At 42.7% G+C, this 21,337-nt stretch overlaps 1 protein-coding gene across 5 annotated transcripts in view; it reads right to left on the bottom strand.

Annotated features, from left to right (window-relative positions):
- The window catches only part of AOC1 (amine oxidase copper containing 1), a 258,333-nt gene that overhangs the window by 194,370 nt on the left and 42,626 nt on the right, over positions 1-21,337 (bottom strand). The window contains exon 1 of one of the 5 annotated variants that reach the window (XM_078662765.1): positions 10,898-11,014. The exons of the other annotated variants lie outside the window; for them this stretch is intronic. The gene's annotated coding sequence lies outside the window, so the exon portion shown is untranslated. Of the gene's footprint in view, positions 1-10,897; positions 11,015-21,337 lie in introns of those variants that run through there. 5 annotated transcript variants of the gene reach the window in all.

Here is a 21,337-nt window from a genome sequence, read left to right as displayed (position 1 = left end):
TCAAGGTGTGCGCATCACTGGAGTATTGAGGGTGGGCCTGCCACTTGAGAACGAAAGCCGGAGTGAATGCAGCAGTGCGATGCACAAAGTTTGAAGATTGGATTAAATGTGCCCATGATGACCGCTGACGCGCGTTGAAAACTAGTGGGCATAATGAAGGAAATACCTTGAAATTGAGGCACCTAAGATGGCAGCTGTGCGTTGCATATAGACGCACGATGAGAACAACTGGTGGGCTAGTTTTAGAGACCCAAAGATGGCCGATTCACGTTATGTGATGACGCAACAACCAGGCACTCCAACGCTGACTCTATGATTCTATTCAAGTGATGGCTGCTGCGCGCGGCGTGATGACGTGTGCGCATGCAGCTTCAGCAAAGGAGTGACTGACTCACAGTAATGCAGTGACATCACAGGATCTTGCGGGTGAGTTTCTCTCTGGATTGAGGAAATTGGGCAAGGCAGCACCGATGACTGAAGGCAGTAGATACTCTTGAAGTGTTCGTTTTTCAGCTGTGCGGAGATTTGAATGAGCTGTAAGCAGGATCTTCATCGAAGTAGACAGCTGGTCTCCTGTGGTCTGGTCAGCACTGCTTCAAATAGTCGCCAAAATTGTATATATAATGACCCAAATAGGAGACTTCTTGAAGTAAGGCACAGTGGTTTCTTCATAGAAACAGCTGAGCTAACACTTCACCAGCTGACCAGACCGGAAACTGACATTCACCGAACCAAGACACAAGGTATTAGAATACTCACATGTATTCTAGAAGGGAAAGGGAGGAGGTAAAATAGAGGAAGAGCTTCACAGTGGATAGAAGCCATGTTAAAACAGGTGAAAATATACAACAGACCCCAGAAGGAGTTACCAGCAGGGCTCCACAAATGTTACAAAGGAAAACCTTAGTATTACCACAAAGAGTCACACAAGAGTAATGAAACAACCGAAATCTGAAGGAAAGATAGCCCTATCAGACGGTTAACACTGGACATGGGTAGTGGCCGCACTAGTGTTGGTGGTGCCAGATGTATGACAAGTAGTGATTTGAATTGAACAGTAGAGAGCCAACCACTGACAGCCATTGCCGGACACCCACACAGGCTGTCGAGAGAATGTGAAGTAAGCTGTATGGCCAACAAGCTAGAGGATGAAGACTGGTTAAAGGTCATGAACCAGCATGCCATTTGTTGCTGCCAAGAAACCTCAGTTCTATCTGGTAGTAATGTAATGGTTTTTGGGACATCAGTGCGGTGGCAAAACGTTATAGGAGGGGACGCGCATCACGGGGTTTCTCCATTTGGGTGTCCTGCAAATTAAATTGTAGGATAAAGCTTTAAGATGTGCTACTTTCATCAAATGTATTGCATGCAAGGGTTTTTTCAGCAGATCTTCTGAACGATGTAATGGATATCCTTAATGTTTATATTCCACCTGAATTGTTCCCGGAGGTATTAACAGTTTGGGAGACATTTGTCAGCTACATGGAATCTGTTAGAGAGAGAGAGAGAGAGATGATGTCCACAAAGTGCTTGAGACGGGCAGAAAGGGAAAACATATTTTATTTATTTGAGGGGACTTTAACACACAGCCTTCTGATATAATAATTACCGAAGAGGTGCTGGTCGAAGACCACTGCCTTTGGCATTCCTGAGCTAGATACTAGTTCCCTCAAATCAAACAGGATGGGTGATGCTTGTTTAATATACCTACTAATCCATCAGCTACATTTTACTAATGGTCGCAATCCCTCAGAATCTCCTGATAAAGCAGCCTACAATAATGGCAACAGGTCATCACTGCTAGATTTTATAATTAATTAACATTGAAAGCTGGACGAGTGCCCTAGATACGGCGGTTGTTAAAAGACCAGAAAACGATCATGACCCTGCGGTTCGATGTGTTATATTTAGCTGTGCAAAGTATTCTGACTGTGATGTGTAACTATGGCCTCGAGATTTATCCTACTAACAAAAGGGAGAGTATAAGCTGGGATGCAGGGAAATATCAGACTGATTTACGACTCCTGGAGGGCCCAATAGTAAAAACGGACCAATATACAGAATACTTCTATTGAGAGCAGTGATACCATATTGACAACATTTGGTTTTATGATGAAAGATTTGGAACTGCTGTGGTCCAAGCCAGTTGAGGCAAAGACAGCTCACCACAATAGAGGTAATCAAAATATAAAGAGGTATAGCTGGTGTGATGCTGAATTTTTCTCTATGAAAAGAACCGTTTCACAAGCCTTGTCTTTATGACATCGCAGCATACAAAGCAAAGCATGCTTTCGATTATTAAGCCGAGAATGTACAAAAAAAATTAAATACCAAGAAAATGGCATTCCTGAATGCTCTGTTGGCAAGAGCTAAGAGAGTGCCCTTCTATAAAAATACACAAAAAGATTCTGGGAGGTAGGTTCTAGTGGAGAGAAGGGGGATCAAAACTGATAGACTATCACATTGGCTCAGATGTGTGGATCAAGCAATTCAGCTCCTTGTATAAGGCTAATAACCCTGGTAGTCCCGCTCCCATAGCATCTATTGAGGGCATGAATAAGGGTAGTCGATCATGGAATATTCTAGTGCCCGATGAGGAGCTGGCTATCACAAGTATGAAAACATATAAATGCACAAGGCCTAGATCTATGCCAGTCTGTATCTACCAAGAGGACCCCAAACATGGGCAACAATTCTTGCCAAATGATTTAACATGACATTAGCAATTACCAGGTTCCAGCATAATGGCGCTCAGCTCTTTATGCCCATATTCATGAAAGCTGATTGTGGTAGTCCCTCCAATTACCTCCCAATTTCTCTCTGAGATGGGGCAGGGAAAATATTTGGGAAAGTCCTTTTAAAAAGATTGCAAGCCTTGGTAGACATTTGGAAAATACTAACAGAGGCCCAGGCCAGGTTTAGGACTATTGACCAGGCAATATGCCTGTATATGATCTTGTTTGAGTGCACAATCAAAATGAAATCTCCATTCTAGTTAGCATTCGTTGATGGTAAAGCAGCTTTCTATCTGGTAGACCAAGAGAAACTATGGAGATCTTGAATAGAGCTAGGGGCTGACACCACATTAGTACCTGCAATAATGGCTCTCCACAAGGATAACAGCCAGGGGTGTGTGTTGTTAGCCCCTCTACTCTTTAGCTCATACCTAAACGATGTAGTAGAAAACCTGCTTAAAGATCACATCAACGTCCCCAATAAAGCAGGGAAAAAAGTTCCAATACTGATGTTTGAGGATGATGCAGTTTTATTGGCTCAGACTGAAAATGCAATTCACAATTTACTACTGAGGTTTGGAAAAGAAGTCTTAGACTTTTAACTGCAGCAAGACAAAGAGCATGGTATTGAGACTGTCCCCCAGTTACAATCGGAAGATGAGGATACATGGTGAGCCGATAAGAGTCTGTTAAGCAGTTAGATTATATGGGGGTACAGCAGTGCTTAATTTGTGCCGGTGCTTTCCAGTGCTGAGCACTAGCACTTAATTGCCAGCACTGGGGCTAATGACGGTCTGCCGCATGGTAGTGGTGTCTGCCAATTTTGGTACGGCACAACAACTTCGGTTTATTATTTGCATTTCAATTTCCTATTATTAGTATGTGCCTCCAAAGCCATTCTTATAGCTATGGGGGCTGTAATAGTATAAATGGTCACACGTTTAAGAGTGTGATGATTAGTAGTGTGTTGGTGCTGTCATTGGTAGTGCTGCCAGGGGCAATGGATGGTGCAAGCTCTAGTGTCTTGCTATCGAGATCCCCGGCACTATGTTTTTTACAAATTAAGCACTGGAGTACGGTTTACTGAGGACCTGAAATGGAACACATGGAAACTACAATCCTAAGTCAGACCCCCGAGGCAGTTTTAAAATGTATGCATAAGGCGGGTGCCATAAGTATCAGCACCATTCTGCCTCTGTATAGGCAGCAAGTTGTAGCAGCAGCTCTTTACAGGCCCGAGCTTTGGGGGAAATTAATATAAACAAATTGCAAGTGGCTGAGAATAATTTCCTCAGATCTTAAGACTGGGCCCTGGCAACCCTCTGTTAGCACTTTTGATCAATTATGCTGGTGCCCACGGTAGAAAATACTTGGTTGTCCCACACAGAATGCATATTAGATAAATTGCAGTTGGTGTCACTTTGGACCGACCCAAGTAGAGTAAGGCGAAACAAGAAAAAAAATGTCAAAGATTTTTTGGGACAAGGCAGGAGAGGGAGCTTTTCCTGATTTGACCTGGGAGTCTATTCGGACACTATCTGAGCAATACTTACAGTTCATTGAACATGTCATATATGTATTTGATTTACCATGAACAAAAATCTACGCTTTATAGGTTGGGTACCTTGATCACTAGAGAATACCTAATTAAATGTTCAAGACTTCCCACAAGCGAAAAATATTGTGATTATAATTTTGGGGGGAAGGAAAATCTTTTTGCACTTTTTGCTGTTTTGCAACTTGACATGTTTTAGCACGTAAAGGGTGGCCTGGGCCCCTTTCTAGAAAGGACGAGATTAACTGTGTCGGAGCAGTATTAACATTTTGCTTTAGAACAGATTATGAATGTATTTTTAACTCAATCGCCTCGTATTTATCGGCAGGTTACCACCCAATGAATCTGACCAAGCTCCAATAGGAATGTATACTCTTCATAAATACTTTATTTCGGCCGGAGGCCATGACCACTTTGACAATTAAACTAAATATTCAATCAGTTGTCAACATTCGACTATATTGTAAACATGTATTGAACAACCACTGAATATAGTCTAAAAATTCATCAAGCATGATATATGGTGTTCGCAATAAAATAATCATCGGTCTCAGTGCATTACTTAAGGTAGAAACATATATTAGCTGGACACTAAGTATTCCAATACACCCCCCTGTTGTATGTGTATATAAAATCAGCTAAGACTGTGTATAATACAATTAAAACTTGCAAGTAAGATGAATACATTTCAAGGTGCGGATTTCAGTCAGAGGAGCGTTATATTCATTGTAGCATCCCAGTTTTAGCCCCATTTTGCCTCTTGTAATCCCTATTGCAAACACATATCTAGATATGGCAAATATTACATACGGTGCAGTACTAACTGTCAGCACCCTTAAAGCGTTGTGGTGCTTCCTAAATCCCAGTGTAATACACAACGGGCGAATCCATTTCCTCCTTGCCCGAGCATTTGCTGGACAAAAGAATAGGAGTGTTTTCAATAAACCCTAAAGTGCATGAAGTGCAAGTACGATCTCCCAGTATTCCCCAGTTTACAGTATAACTCTTAATCAACAGGGTGTCATACCTTAGTTTTAAGTACAGGATTCTTGCCAAATGAGGTTGTATATTGTCAAGAAATTCTTCGAAGAACGGGTTAGGTTTTACATTAAGGAATTAAGTTGTTAACCTTCCTAAATTTGGGTCGCAATGGAGTGGGTTCAAGATATGTATCCATAAAGTTATTTTCAATACATTTTTGCAGCTTGATTTTAAATTGTGTGGCTCAATCCAGTATGAGCTAAGGCCTAGTTCTACGAGCCATTTCTTGACAAATTTAAACCAGGGAAAAGTTCCATATCTGTCAATGTCTAGGAGTTCTTTTACACCTTCTGTATATACCGCTAATTCTGGTATTATCCATAGTTGTATCCAGTAAAGCAGCGGTCGCAGTTTTGAAATTTGTCCTATGTGCTTTATGTTTAGGTCGTGAAACATTGGGATGAGTGGTGTTGCTAGGGGTAGCCCCATTAGTTTCCTCGCAAACATGTTTTCCCCATTTGTTAATTGCTTAAAGTCACTGATACCCCAGAGTTCTGATTCATACAAAGCTGCTGCCTGTGTCTTACATTTATATAACTCCAGGGCTGGTGTCAGGGGTTTGCTTGGGCATAAACTATACTTTTTGAGGATAGCCTCTGTTCCCGGGCAAGCACTAGTGCTGAGTGGGTTACCTGCGGCTTCCACGTTAGCTTTGAATCAAGTAATATACCCAAATAGGTGAAGTTTGGGAAATGTTCTATTTTTGATTGTTCACCTAAAAATTATTTCTAAAACCCTTATGGAGATTTATGGCCATGTACTTAGTTTTCCCAATATTTATTTCTAGGACTTTTGCATTACAATATTCATTAAAATTATCCACTAAGTTTTGTAAGCCCTTGGGTGTCTGCGAAATCAGGACAGTGTTGTCTGCAAATAGCAGTGCTGGTACCGAGCCCTGACTCAACTTAGGAAGGTCATTTTCAGTTTTTTGTAAATGATCAACCACATCGTTGATGTAGAGCGAGAACAGGGTGGGGGCAAGTACGCATCCCTGTCTCACTCCTCTATCTATTGGGATTGGTTCCATGAACTCCCCATTCATGCCCAGCGAACTCTTGCATAATTGTCATGGTGTAGCTTTACTATCTGAGCTAACAGGCTTGCAGGCACTCTCTGTTTTTCCAGTGAGTCCCACAGTAGGTCTCTAGGTACAAGGTCGAAGGCCGCCCTTAGGTCTACAAATGCTATGTAGATGTGGCCCCCTTTAACCTTGACCTATCTCCAAATGATGCAAAAAAATCTGAAGACTTGATCTACTGTACTTGTGAGAGCTCTAAATCCATCCTGGTACGGGGACAGTATGCTGTTAGTCTCTGTCCAATTGAGCTAATTGGCCTATAGTTCTCGGGTTTCTGTTTACTATCTTTTTATGGATACGGACAATTTCAGCTCCTTTCCATGTTGCTGGTACTGGAGCACCTGCTGCTATGGTGTTACCGATTAGGTTAACATACAGGACCCAAGCCTTTTTGTCATGTTTGAACAGGTCTCCAGGAAGTCTATCTAATCCCAGGGCTTTTCCCTGCTTGATGATATTTATTGCATGCTCTGTTTCTTTTAAGGTGAAAATGATTGTATCTCTGTCTTCCTCATCATTAGCAGGTCCACAGTATTCAGTGGTAGAAGACCGAAAACCCGAGTATAAGTGGGTAAAGTGTTCGATCCAGGCTGCCGAATCCAAATAATGCCCTGTTTGTGCTACTTGATCCTTGCCCCTAAACGCAATTATTTTCCAAAATACTGCCATGTTGTTGGTTTTTGCTGCCTGGAGGAGATTCAACCAGCTATTTTCCTCCCAGTTCTTCCTTGCGGTGACCAATGTTTTCCTGTGACTATCCCTGGCCCTCCTTATTGAGTCGGCGCTTCCCTGTTTTAAACTTTCAAGTAGGCACTTTTTATCTTTTCTGCTGTCCAATGTGTACCAGGTTTGGTTTTTGTGTTCATATTGCAGTTAGGCTTCAGTTTTTTTCTAATATCTCTAGTGAGAAGGGGCTCTAATTTTGCAACTAGGAGGTTATGCATTGTTATTGCTAGTGTTCCGCTTGCTTCTGCATAAGCACCTACAACATCTACAATCTCTTATAAATATTAGTCATTGTCTCTGTGTTGTCTGTGATCCGAGGCCATTTAATGACTCTACGGTTATTCCCTATTTGAGGCTGTGTTTTTGATAAGCAAGTATTGGATGGTTCATTCCATGCTATGCAGCCTGTTATTTCTAGGCAAAGGGGGTGATGGTCACTGTCCTGTCTAGCATCTATTCTAAAGCTCGCAATCCTGCTCCAGCTAAGGATACTGTGCATAATGTAATCTATTCTTGACTGCGAGCTACCTCGTTGAATGCATTTAGGGAGCAGTTGTCATATCCGTTGTTGGTCACCCTTTCATTACATGCCCTTAGATGGCGTTTGATGGTAAGCTGCATTATCTGTATTGCAGCGTTAGTGCCTAACGTTAGTGGTCCGGCCTCTAGGTGGGGCAATCCTCTAGCCATGTCCATAGCCTCTGTTAAACTTTCTAGGCCATTTAGTGGTTTGTAGGTACAATTAAAGTCCCCACATTTGATCACGGTGTCACAGGGATTTACATGGTCCAGGGAACTGCCTAATAAGTCAATGATCTCGGAAGTGAGATGTTGCTTGATTGGTCCATTATAAACATTAAAAAGGTACAAGTTAGCATTGTTGTGGGTGTTCGTGTCTAGGTGTACTGCCAATAAATCGGGTGACTCTATAATGTGTGCATTAGTTTGCATTCACAGGGTTATTGTGGTTCATATTACAAGCCCCCCGAGGGTCTTCCTCTTTGCGATGGAATAGCAAAATTCTGCATATAGCTAGGACAATCTGGGTCCTCAAGTTTTTGTTTTAGGTCTGTGACATTCCAAGAGACTATGGCTATGGGTGTTGGTCCCTTTGCCAGTGCTTTATATGCTTTTGGTGGTTCTTCTAAATTTGGTTGGATTGTTTTGATTGTTCCATCCTTTGCTATATTTTGTATTGAGTGCCCACTTACATCTGTCTCGTTTGGTAGGATGCTGCCTCTTTGGTTCCCTACCTGATCGAATTGCTTATCTGACCTCAGATCCGCCTGTTCGCTTACACTCAGTCAATCCACTAATTCGAGATCTGATGTTAACTGGCTGGGCAACTCTTAATTGGCAGAGAGAGATTTTTGCCCTAATCGTGGTGTTAGGGTCTCTCTGTGGTCGCGCAGTGAAAAGCGCTGGGCTACACTACTTGTCATGCATGTTCTTAGATCCATTGCGATTAATCCCTGTACTATTTCTCTATTGACCATGACCAACTTAATGGTGTCTTAGCTCTCGTTTCCTCCCTCAAAGCGCTCTACCCTCTCTATATTTGAGCGCGCGACCAACAAACATTATCACTTGTGCCTGATCCAGTGGGTGATTTTATTTTTTAGCGAGTCTTCGTCCTCCCTAGCTCCTGCTGCAATCTTGGGTATATTAGTTAGGTATATTCTCCGACCTTCTTCGCTCTTATGTGGCCATTCCCTAGGTGCCGGTTTGGGCATGTAATTACCCTCTTGCTGCGTTCTATATGCAGGCCAGCGAGTTTGGGAGTCGTGTGACATTCTTGTATATAATTATAGACATCATGGTGCTTATGCCCTTCTTACAATATGTATATACCTGTACTCAGGGAGGATCTTGATTAGTAGTTGCAGCATTCATGAACAATACCGTTTGTACACTGCAGCCCAAAATGATTGGTAGATGATTGTTGTTTGATGGGGGTTTTATGTAAGTTGGGGTGTACTGGCACACTACTGTTAGGCAGAAGGATGATGTGGATAATATGGTGCTTATGCTGTAGCTAATATCCTTTACTTTATACTCGTCTGTACTTTAACCCCTCCGCTGCGCTGAACGTTCCGCTCTGGTGCGGAATGTTCTATTGCGCGGGCGGGGCCGCGACGTTCAGCGGACGTGCGCAGCACTACTGAGGTAGTGCACGCGACGTCCGCTGAACGTGCGCAGCACTGAAAGGGTTAAGGGGACGTTAAACTACAGTTGTGGGTCTTGTGGGCATTGCTGCATTTATTGCCTATATTTCTGTAGGCTATTATGATCAAAAAGAGACTTAATCATGTGATTTTATGTATTTATTGTCTATTTCTTATTATATATTTATTTATTATTATATGACCGAAAGCAGACACAATAACCACTAAACTTTGAAACTTAGATTCGGGCAACCCTCGGTTTTCCAAAGCCGTCCCCTTGCTAGGTCCACTGTCTGTAAACATACTCCAATAGAATAGGGGCTGAGTAAAGTCATAAGACTACCTGCCCTATTTAGAGCAAATGGTTTGATGACCACCCCCCCACAACCTGAGATAAAACTTTCATGGTGAGGGTGTGAACATTTAGGCCACATTTAACTATACTGGTCGACTTCCTCTTGTTTAGATCACTTGCCCGCACCACCACAATACACAAGTACACAGCAGGGTTAGCATTAAAAATCATAAAATGGTAATTTGGAGAGCTTGAGTTTCTGTGCTTTAAGAATTATCTGTGAGGATGCCAGTGTTCTGGTCCCAGTCTTTCAGCTGTGTTTCAAGGCTGAATCCAAAACAGGAAGAACGTGTCTTTCCTGTTAGTCTTATCAACTGTGGCAGGGTGAGATACCACCTATTACTAATGAATGATTTATGTTTCTCTGTTTGCATTATCTGGAAATGTCCCTTACCGGTTGAAAGGTTATCTGTCCATGCTTTGTGTTCAATTGCTAGACATGCGTTAGCGAAGGTCCTTCCAGCTGGAATAAACGCTTTGCTTTGAAAGAATATCCTTCTTGAGAGTGCAACTCTAATGCTTTGATTTTCAGAAACAAACTCCTATTTCTGAAAAAAAAAACATTTGGTGCTTGGCCAAGAGCAACATGGCGTATGTATACCAAACCTTTTATGTCTTCTCAGGAACCACTGCAGTAGCTTCTCCTGTGAAGGCAGAGAGATCTCTAGTGATGTCAGGTGGGGGTACAGACAGGATGACATAAATAATGCCCTCCACCACCCTGTCTTGTTCCAGCCCACCCACCAAACCTTATATCAGGCACCAAAGAGGCGTAGTCTTCTTGACACCGATATATGTGTAACATATGAATTGCCCTCAATGTTCTGGGACATCTGGTAACTTGTCCTACTGTCAAGTTCACAATTATGAACATGAGAGCGGTGCAGCAAGCAGGGTGAAGGAGGTCGAAGTGGTGAGAGCTATCCCGGTGCACTAGTGACAGTTCTGACTGTGTGTGCTCTACTAAATAAAGCAAACACACTACTCCCAGAAAGTGCTTTCAGAACCGATGTTCAAGCCCTCCTACTCCTCCTTCTAGATCAGGGCACATCCTGGTCTACAACCTGTCCAACGCCACACCGTCCTCCCCTTAAAGCCAGCCAACATGCAGAAAGATGCCTCAACTTCCTAAAGAAATATGAAATCACCTCGCCTGATGGACCTCCACTGGCTACGCTGGCCAGACCACACTTTCACTAAAACCAGCTGTGTCATTTATCAAGCCAACATAAGTGTTACCCTGTCCATCTGGTAGCCAACCTTACCATTTCTGGTAGCTCCTGGAACATGCCCACCCTGGACATCATCTGCCTGGAGACATAGTCGTTATTAAGGCAACAGTGGTCCCTTACAAGCCTGGAAATATAAACAATAAATATAGACAAAGTCGTTTCTATATTGAAAAGGACATACCCAGCCGGGAAGAGGTCTAATATTTACTTTTTAAACAATGTAAAACACAATTTACCAACAATATACAAGGCGGGGCACAAGCCTGTACCCAGCTTAACGTACAATTAGACATAAGGGAAAAAGGACAAATGGAGAAACAAACAAAAGGGCTTTTAGGCAAAAGTTTAGCGTTCTGTTAACCTGTTAATTGCACAGTTTCAGTAGTAAGACAGAACAATACTAGCACCATTACACTTTTGAAGGACATGTAGGGTTTATGCATTTGTATATGGTGCACATATTTGTCGACTAATGGAGACATAGTAGTGTCATAAATTAAAACAAGGCAACAGGTATTCCCCATGTATGCACCTAGAAACAGGAAAATATCTTCATATCCATCAGGACTTCCCCAAACGTGCTCCAAATAAGGAACAGCTGAAGACACGCCTCTTTAGATAAAACTCAGTAACAGTCGACTTCCCCTCTCAGAACCTAGCTACCATTCCAATCATCAGCTGACTCTGTCTTTTCGTTTAACGCTCTGCAGTGCTGTGTTGGTTTTCAGCTAGGTACATCCTATGCAAGTACTTTATGCATAAATACATGCATACATACATGGATGCATACATATATGTATGCATACATAAATTTCAATTTCCGTCATTATTCAATCATATCAATTAGCTTAGAAGAAAACTAGAGAACTCCATTACAAAATGCAAACAGGTTACACAATGCTTTGCAGATTATTCCTTCTAAGGGCCCAAGTCCAGCTAAAAAATTTAGCCATAGCAATAACTATGACTTTGGTGGTGTCTGTTTTCAAGATACCCAGAGCCGTTTGGCAAGATATTGTTCCGATCTTTTTGAAAACCGGCTTGAGCCATTTCTGTCGAGGGCCCTTATATGCAGGGCACACAAACAGGACATGCAGTAAAGTCTCATCCTGAGTTAGACAAGTATGACATTTTGTATCTTGGTCATCCCCCCACTTTTTTGTAAATGATTTTAGGGGGAGTGTGCCCATTCTAAATTGATGAAAGAGTTTTCTATCCCCAGGACACGTAATAATGTCCCAGAAGGCCTCCAACTTCTATTCGCTCTTATGATCAAGAGAGAGGTCTGTAAGGGATACACTAATGACCGAGGACAGAGACTTTTGATAAACCATGTCTCTAAATAAGGTTTTGAAGTCTTTTTTGGATGGGAAAAGATTCCCTTCTGGGTCTTCCCACAAATAAATGAGGCCCATTTCTAGTAACATAGCCTTGATCTTTAGTAACCATGTAATTTTGTTGGATTTATCAGCTTCTCTAATAAACTTAACAGCTTTTGCATAGGGTGCTAACTCTGGGGTAGTCCAAAGTCTTCCCCAAAGTCATCACCAATAGGCAAGGGGTCTAAAACCCGCAGCCTCCTCAAAAGAAATGCACCCTAGATCTAGAAGTGGGGGCCTAAGGGGTGATGATTGAGGAAGGCCGGTACATACATACATACATGCATACATACATGCACACATACACACATACATACATTCATACTATTGACTTCCATTATGAAGGCCAATCCAAACTGAAATGTGACCCCCTGCCCTCAGTTTCCACACATTTTGTGATGGCTGAGAACACTCAAAGATGTCAGTCAGCAGAATGGAAATAATGGAGAAGGCGGCTGGGGGCACAAGCACAATTCCGAACTTAGAGATATTACAGCAAAGCTTTGTTGATGCATCTGGACTTGGAACCCCACAATATAGGATCGGATTAGTAGAAGCCTTCTTGCAAATGTATATGGAACTGTGCAATCATAATTCCCATGAAATCCAGCACAGTAAGCTTCACAGTGACCTTCAATATGTTGAGCACAGACTAGAGGGAATACAGATCCTTCGGCACATCAATAAAGATGCATAGTTAATATTAACCCCTGTATTGCAATTTAGTTATTACCCATTAAGCCATATAGGAGCAACAACTCTTATCAGATAGAATAGTTAATGCTAACCTTCAGGAAGCCTTCCGGGAGTGGCCCTGTAAGTCAGCTTAACAATAATTAGCATTGTCAGCCTTTTTGCAATGGTAACAGACAGAGGAGGGAATAAAGGGACTACAGCACCCACGCTTGTCCTCACTCTCTGCCCAGCCTGAGCTCCCACTGTTTGGTTCCACAAGGACTCAGTTCAGCTTCTTATGCAAGCAAGGCCAAGAGGCCAGCGATGGCGCTGAAGGTGAATCCTGCATGCCAATATAGATGCACTGGCTCAAAGAGAGCTAAACATCTCTCTCTTGCTTGAGCTAATAAAACATACGCCAAGCAAATATAGCAAGCTCAATTGTTCTAACTCATGCCTACAGCTTTAACAAATTAAAAACAGACTTGAGGGCTTGGCTGATGCTTGTTTATTATAATATAAGCTCATCTGACAGGAGGTCACACCAGTCGCTTTTTTATTAATCGAAGCCCAAAGCACAACTCTTCCCTGTCAGATAAGTACCAATTTGTATGCTGCAGAAGCAGAAAGGGTGACAAATCTTTGTGCATTCTGAGATTCTGCCGGAAACCCACCCTTTCTGTTGAATCCAGGTACCTGGCATTGCCTCCTGCACTAGGAGGTACTGCGGGACCTAGAACCTTCGGACAGTAAAACTGTGAGTGTCACCTTTCCTCCTGCGTATAAGGTCCGGCAGGATCTTCCACCTTTATGTACTCTGAGGTCCTGCAGTTGAAGCAGCAAGGGCAACACTACCTCCTGCATGGCGAGATGCAGGAAATCAACCCTTGGGAGGGAGGGGGGCAAGCCAAGCCGAGACCAATTTTTGTGTGTGTAAAAGGTCGCTTTATTGAAACAGGTGCATATCACAATTTATTAACACTGGCAACTGCCTTACAAAACTAAAACCTCACTATACATAAATTGCCTGACCTCTTGTTCCCCCCAACCCTACGATCAACACAACAAATCCCCCACCCTGCCAATTACAAAGTAGCATTACATAACAATAATATTACACAATCTTACACAATATAGCATTTACAGATCCTAACCTCCCATTACCCAAATCCATACCTGCCTTTGTGCAACTGTAACTAACAAACCTCTAATCTAAACTTAGCCTACCTGGTTACCCTTCCCTGCTCCTGCTCACAAACGACCAACATTTAACTAAAAACTACAGCCAATCTTGGCCAACTTTCAACAAGCCCTCCAGCCCCTGTTCCAAGTGACAAACTTACAACATCAATCCCCTATGAACCTGTTCCAATAACTGCCTCTAATAGAAAGCCCAAAGCGGGATAAAAAATTACCCCAAAACCCCCGAAAACTAGGGAGGGTGGGCGGGGAAAAAACCTCACTGCGTAGCGCTTCCAGCCACCAGGTCACCAAACCTAAAATGGTGGCTGGGAAAGCGTGAAAAAATCCTATATACCTTTGGGCTATCATTCTAACATTGGGCTACATTTGGGTAATCCCAATGTAGCCCAAAGTATTTAAAAAATGGCTGCTCCCAGGTCAGCCCCTCCCAATCTGTCCGGGGGGCGGACCTCGCGATGCTCGGCTGCCCTCTAAACCCCCTTTCTGGGCTCTGATATCTGTCAGGAATACCAACCTCCCTGCACTAAGAGATCAGGCAGAAGCACCAGCCTCCCTGCACCCCAAGATCAGGCAGACGCACCAACCTCCCTCCACCCCGAGATCAGCCAGAACACCAACCTCCCTGCACTCCGAGATCAGGCAGAAGCACCAGCCTCCCTGCACTCAAAGATCAGCCAGAACACCAACCTCCCTGCATTTCGAGATCAGGCAGAAGTACCAGCCTCCCTGCACTCCAAGATCAGCCAGAACACCAGCCTCCCTGCACTCGGAGATCAGGCAGAAGCACCAGCCTCCCTGCACTCCAAGATCAGGCAGAAGCACCAGCATCCCTGCACTCCAAGATCAGGCAGAAGCACTAGTCTCCCTTCACTCCGAGATCAGGCAGAAGCACCAGCCGCCCTGCACTCCAAGATCATCCAGCAAACCAGCTTCCCTGCACTCCGACATCAGGCAGAAACACCAGCCTCCCTGCACTACGAGATCAGGCAGAAGCACCAGCCTCCCTGCACTCTGAGATCAGCCAGAACACCAGCCTCCCTGCACTCCGAGATAAGACAGATAAACTAGCCTCCCTGCACGCGAGATCAGGCAGAAGACCCAGACTCCCTGCACTCCGAGATCAGGCATTAACACCAGCCTCCCAGCACTCTGAGATCAGCCAGAATACCACCCTTCCTGCACTCCGAGATCAGGCAGAAGCACCAGCTTCCCTGCACTCTAGGAGCCAGCAGAAACACCAATCCTCCTGTAACAGATGCCACAAAAGTCACAATGACTTTTGTATTTGAGATCCTAAATGAACGCCACCATTTGTGCAGAAGGGGCAGCAAAAGTCACATCGCCACAGCTATAAGCGTCCTGTACAGGGATTTATGTGGAATGAAAAAACTGGGGGGTCTCTCAAAAGGGCGTAGCCAATGTATTTAAGGGCATGGCTTAAAACACGTAAATTAAAAATCTGTGCTCGTGTATTTTGCTGTTTCTGGCATTGCATTCAGATATATGATGCAACAAGTAACATTATACCTACAACTAGTCAGGACTATTGGCTTTGTCAATAGTTATTAGTTGCATAGTGTAAATAAACAGCATCTATGGCTTGTATATAATATTGAAAAAGCTTCCACTTAAAGCCCTGGTGACACCACAACAATATTGCTGCTCCTGAGTTTAAAAAAGAGAAGGAAATCCAGTGAGAAAATGACTCTTTAAATTTTTTCCCCTCCCCTAGAACGCTCACCTGGCATGACTTCATGCCGTAACTTCTCCACTATTGAGAAGTGAGCAGTGTGAATTCAATAATTCAATATATGTATTATGATTTGGAACTCCTAGGAGTTCCACATAAAAAATACATCTTAAGATCAACATTACACTCCATAAAAAATATTTTAAAAGCAGCATTTAGTATGCATCATAACATATCATTTTCAAAAACAAATGAATATATTAGTCAAAGCCATTCTATACATTTTTCGGGTGCCAAGAAGAGTGAACCATAAAAAATCGGATTGCCGTAGATGGATACTTGCGGGTTTATATGAAGATTGTACTCTAATGCGATCATAAAACTTTCAAAATTAAAACCTTGCGGGAATATGACAATTCGCTATACAGTACTAGATGACAAGCAGCATAATCATGTCGTGAAAAATGGTAATGTGTCTATTCACTATACAGTACAATATAACCAACAGCATAATAGCACGATAATTAGCAGCAAAAAAACAGATTACTAAGGGTGCAAGTGCTCAATGCGTACATAGTACTTCCGCCTACTGGACTACTAAACTAGCAGAAAAAGAGGTTAGAAAAGTGCGCGTGCTCAGATGCGTACATAGTAAATCAGCCTCCTTTGTTCCTTAACCTTAGGGATAAAAGGTTGAAAAAGTGCAAGTGCTCAGAGCATACATAGTTAATCAAACAGTACTGCTCTAATATATATTTAATAATTGTTTAAAAAAGTAAACATTTTAAAGCACATGAGTACAGTTGGGGGTGCCAGCAGACAATTCCGGGGCTCTTCTGCTGTGGACATATTACACTTTAAAAAACAATTCCTTAGGTCTACGACGTACTGTTTGTAATATGGGACAAACAAATAGGACATGATTTAGGTCCTGAATACAGGAATTACATAAATGACAAAGTCTTTCATGTCTAGCAATACCTTCCCAAGCTCCTGTTACAATTCTTAGTGGAAGTAGGTTCAATCTAAGCAGCAGAATCACCCTACGTACTCAATGTTTGAGATTCCATAAAACATAAGGTTGGGTTTTTTTGCAAATACTACTCCCCACAATACAGTCATTATTGTTATTCTCTGCACATGTTAATGTCTCTTTCACGAGAAACCCCATAGATTGTTATCTTAATTCTGATTTTCATAGCCCTTTTACAGAGGCCTGCCGCCCCATCCTTATCTAAGCCAAACATTGTTGATGCTTTTAAATAATTCCTAAAAAGAGCACTCTTTTCTTTCATATTGACAAAAATGTCTCTGTATAATGCTGCCCATAACAAATTCTCTGAGCTATTTATTAATGCATTGCTCCATCTTAAACACGCAGCCATCAATATCACATAAGTAGAGAGTAATCCAAATTCAAGCCTAAGGGCTGCAATAGGAGCAGCCGGCTCAAATGACATATTTGGCGCCAGATCTGCCCTTCCACTTTCTCAAATATATCCCACTAAGGGTGGGTGGTATCTTTATTTAATAGACTGATATAATATGTGAGAAGTGTCTTTTCCCTTAGTGTAAATACATACGGTTAATTGCAAAGGCTTGTGAAATTGCTTTGCCTTTACAGTGGTCCATATGTTTGCTAGCGGAGCACCTATTTGTGAATATTTTTCCTAGATATCGGTAAAACTTTACTACTTCCTGTTTCATTGTTCCCAAAAACCAATGCAAATTTTTTCTGACCTTACGTCCTTGATAACTAAAAATTCAGATTTTCCACAGTCCGGTGGGTAGAAAATCATAATTTTATTAAAGACACGGAGGCTGATATTATGCATATTTCTTTAATTGCCAGCTCACAGCAGCAACACCAAACAATGTAAAGAATTTAGAACTAAAGTTTAACATTCCAAACTTAACAAAATCCTGTGAGAGGCGGCCATATTCCTTCTTTGTTGCTGCTCACAGCCAAGATAAGTTGATCTGACCTGTTAATCTCTACTTATAATTTTACTGCAGGTTTAAGACTATTGAGCGCTATTTTGGGATATTGAGTGTGTTGAGTCTACTATTTAGTGCTATCTTTGACAAGTGGTTGTGTTTACGGTTTTTAGCACTGTTTGGATCGTGGTCGTGTTAACTGTATTTTAACACTGTTTAGATTGATTTGCTTGCATATCGTCTGCCTTGGGTCTTATATTATATTATTCCTTGTTGCCATTGTGCTCCCTTTCTGACTTCTCTTGGCATACTTTTACTCTTTTGACTCTGTTCTCACAATTCCCCCCCCCTCCACCGTCCAGGGCTTCTCCCGCGCTACCTCGCATGCTTCCTTCTCTGATACCGGCGCTTCTTTTAACTCACCCTTCTCTCTCACGAACAAGAACGAGTTCGCACCAATCTTCCCCTCCGATTTTTTAACAGAGGCTTTCATTCCTTCTTCTCGCACATAGGCTTGAGCGCTCATCGTTGATCTCCTCACGCGCCGCACCAGCCGATGTCTTCACGGCAGATTCCTTTTAAATGGGTTTCCTTCCCTTCGCCGCGAGGTGCTCTCAATGCCTCTTAACCCTTCCTGACACCCCGAAGCCACCGTACTTGCGCCACATGACGCGACGGACATTTTGGATCCGTCTTTCTTCCTCTAACTCAAGGGATTTCTGGCGGCCATCTTTTGGACACGCAAAAGAGCTGGTTGTCAGTTTCCCTATGAGGTAACATACACTGCTCTTTGCGATCTCGAGCTGTTAGGCTATTTCAAACAGTTTCTCAGTATTTTTTCTCTTTTACTCGAATATTTAAGGCTTTTATGCAGTGTTTTTTATCCCTACTCCTATAAGGTTAGTTTTACCTTTCTCCATGTAATTTACTATTTGTTAACCTAGATTTGTCTTTGGGTCACTTAAATGTTAATCTTTATTTTCCTTGTAAGTTAAAATGGACCAAGTAAGTGGAGACTCTGTGGATCTCAGAATTAGAGAATCCGTTGATAAAGCAGTCTCAGCGCTCGCTTATCAGCTTGGTAAGAAGCTGTATGACTTTAATAAAATTATGATTTTCTACCCACCGAACTGTGGAAAATCTGAATTTTATGGCAAGGCATGGAGGCCATAATATAGCCTTATAGCCCACCGTAGAGGGCTATACCGGCTATTAAAGGCCCTCTCCAGCGTTAAAGGCCCCAAGCCCTTTAACAAGGGAGAGGGACTTTAATAGCGGTATAGCCCATCTACAAAGGGCTATAAGGCTATTAGAACATTCTGTCACTAGAGGACAGAATGTTCTAACAAAAAAAACAAAGCCTTTTGGGAGCGTGAGAGGATTGGAATCCCCTCAGGTTCCCTGAAGCCTTTGTTCACAGCCAGAGCTGTGAACAAAGAAACATTGGAATGTTGGTGCTCCAGGCTTATACCAGCCATTATAAGCCCAGAGCACTCCATTGTTTTCAATGGAGCTCCCAACATTCCAATGTTCTAATATTCGATACCGGACAGTCCACAGGTTTAAAATAAAATTTCTTAACCACAGATTCGTTAGACCAATCAGCTGCAGATAAAATGGCAGATAAACCACCTCCCAGAAAGAAAGCTTTAGAAGCCATAGCCCCTCTAACAGAAAGAGCACCAAAGATAGAAAGATCAATCCCAGATCTAGACATGATGTTCTTGACCCAACGAGCTAAGGTAGGAGGGGAGACTGCTTTGTGAGGGTGTCTAAAAGAAATAATTAATTGAGTTTCAGAGGGATTCCTTAGACATACAGTCCTCCTTTCATACTCACGAATGCATCTCACCACACACAACTTTCTACAATCATCAAAATTAGGGTAGAAAATAGTCCTAGACATAGTTTTGGTTTTCCTAGAACTGGTGAAACAAACACCCTCAGGAATGAATCTACGTCCTGTAATCTCCAAAGCTTTCACATCAGAAACTCTACGAAAGGAAATCAAGCATAACAATGTAACTAATTTGAAAGACAAATCCTTCAGATCTAAAAATTCATTTTCAGACCAAGAGAAAAGTTCTTTCAAAACGATATCAACATCCCAAAGGGAAGAGTACTTTGGTCCAGGGGGAGCCTTAATCCTGACACTCCAAAGAAGTCTTCTTACAACGTCGTGTTGACCGACAAGGACAACTAAGTTATGACCTGATGAAATAGCTGATTCTAGCGATATTAACGGTACTATAAGATTTACCCCGTGGAAGACATCAGAAAGGTAGTTAGCTACCTTAACTAGAGGAGCTGATACGGGATCCAGACTCCTCGAAGTACACCAACAAATCCACTTTCTCCAGGCCAGCCTGTAGGCCTTAGAGGTCCCTGGTGCCCACGAGTCCTTGATGAGTTTTGAAGCTTGTGAAGATAAGCCTGACATTTGCCAAGTTCTCCCGAAATCAACCAAGCCATTAGAGTTAAATGACCCTAAAGAACCATATCGTAAAAATCTCCTGAGGCATTGGTTAGCAAGTCCGGAAGATCCGGAAGAAGTACTGGGTCGGCAATCAACATCTCCATGATATCCAGATACCAGACTTGAGATGTCTAGAATGGGGTAATTAGAACTATTTCTGCCTTGTCTATTTTGACCTTCAAAGGACCCTCTGAATTAGAGTGAAGGGGGGAAACGCATAACAACGGCTCATGTTCCAAGGTTTCATTAGGGCATCCACTGCCTCTGCAGTTGGGTCTGGTCTCCAACTGAAAAACCTTGGAACCTGAGCATTTACATGGTTGAGAAAGACTTGTCTGTTCAGTTCCCAATCGCTGAAATCGTTCAGTTGACGAGAGTTCCAATCCGTGACGGAGTTGTTCACACCTGGTAAGTACTGAGCCAGAAGCATAATGTTCTTGCTCAGGCAGAAATACCAAAATTCCTTCGCTAGGTCCGTTAGATCTTTTGAATGGGGACCCCCTAATTTGTTCACATATCTGACTGCAGAGATGTTGTCCATTTTCAGGAGCACACAACATTTGATTGGTCTTTTGTAAAGCTCTTTACCGCAAACGAACCTGCCAACAGCTCTAGGTAGTTGATATGCATTTGCCTCTCTTGAGTTGTCCATGTCCCTCCAGTGTTTAAGTAGCCGCACCTCGCACCCCAACGCTGGAGGCTGGCGTCTGATTCTATAATCATATCTGTTGTCGGGCTGAAGATAGCTCGCCCATTCCAGGCCTCGAGATTTTCCAACCACCAAGCTAGCTCTTCCCGGGCCTCTGAATCTAATAGTACCCTGTGGGAATAGCTCACCCCTTTGTTCACATATAGGGTTCTTAAGCTCTGCATTATGTGGTAATGGAGAGGAGCTGGGAAGACTGCTTGAATAGAGGCCGTAAGGAGGCCAATAACTCTTGCTATTTGTCTCAACACGACCCAGTTTCTCGATAATAATTTGCGGACTTCTTTGCGAATCTTCCTGACATTCTCCATTGGTAACTTCAAGATACAATCCAAGGTCGAGATCTGAAAACCCAGAAAAACGGTTTGTTGACTGGGCAC

This window comes from Lissotriton helveticus, chromosome 10 (genome assembly GCF_964261635.1).
Source record: "Lissotriton helveticus chromosome 10, aLisHel1.1, whole genome shotgun sequence".
NCBI classification, from domain to species: domain Eukaryota; kingdom Metazoa; phylum Chordata; class Amphibia; order Caudata; family Salamandridae; genus Lissotriton; species Lissotriton helveticus.
The sequence above is the reverse complement of the archived record's forward strand: the minus strand, read 5'-3'. Positions and strand labels throughout refer to the sequence as shown.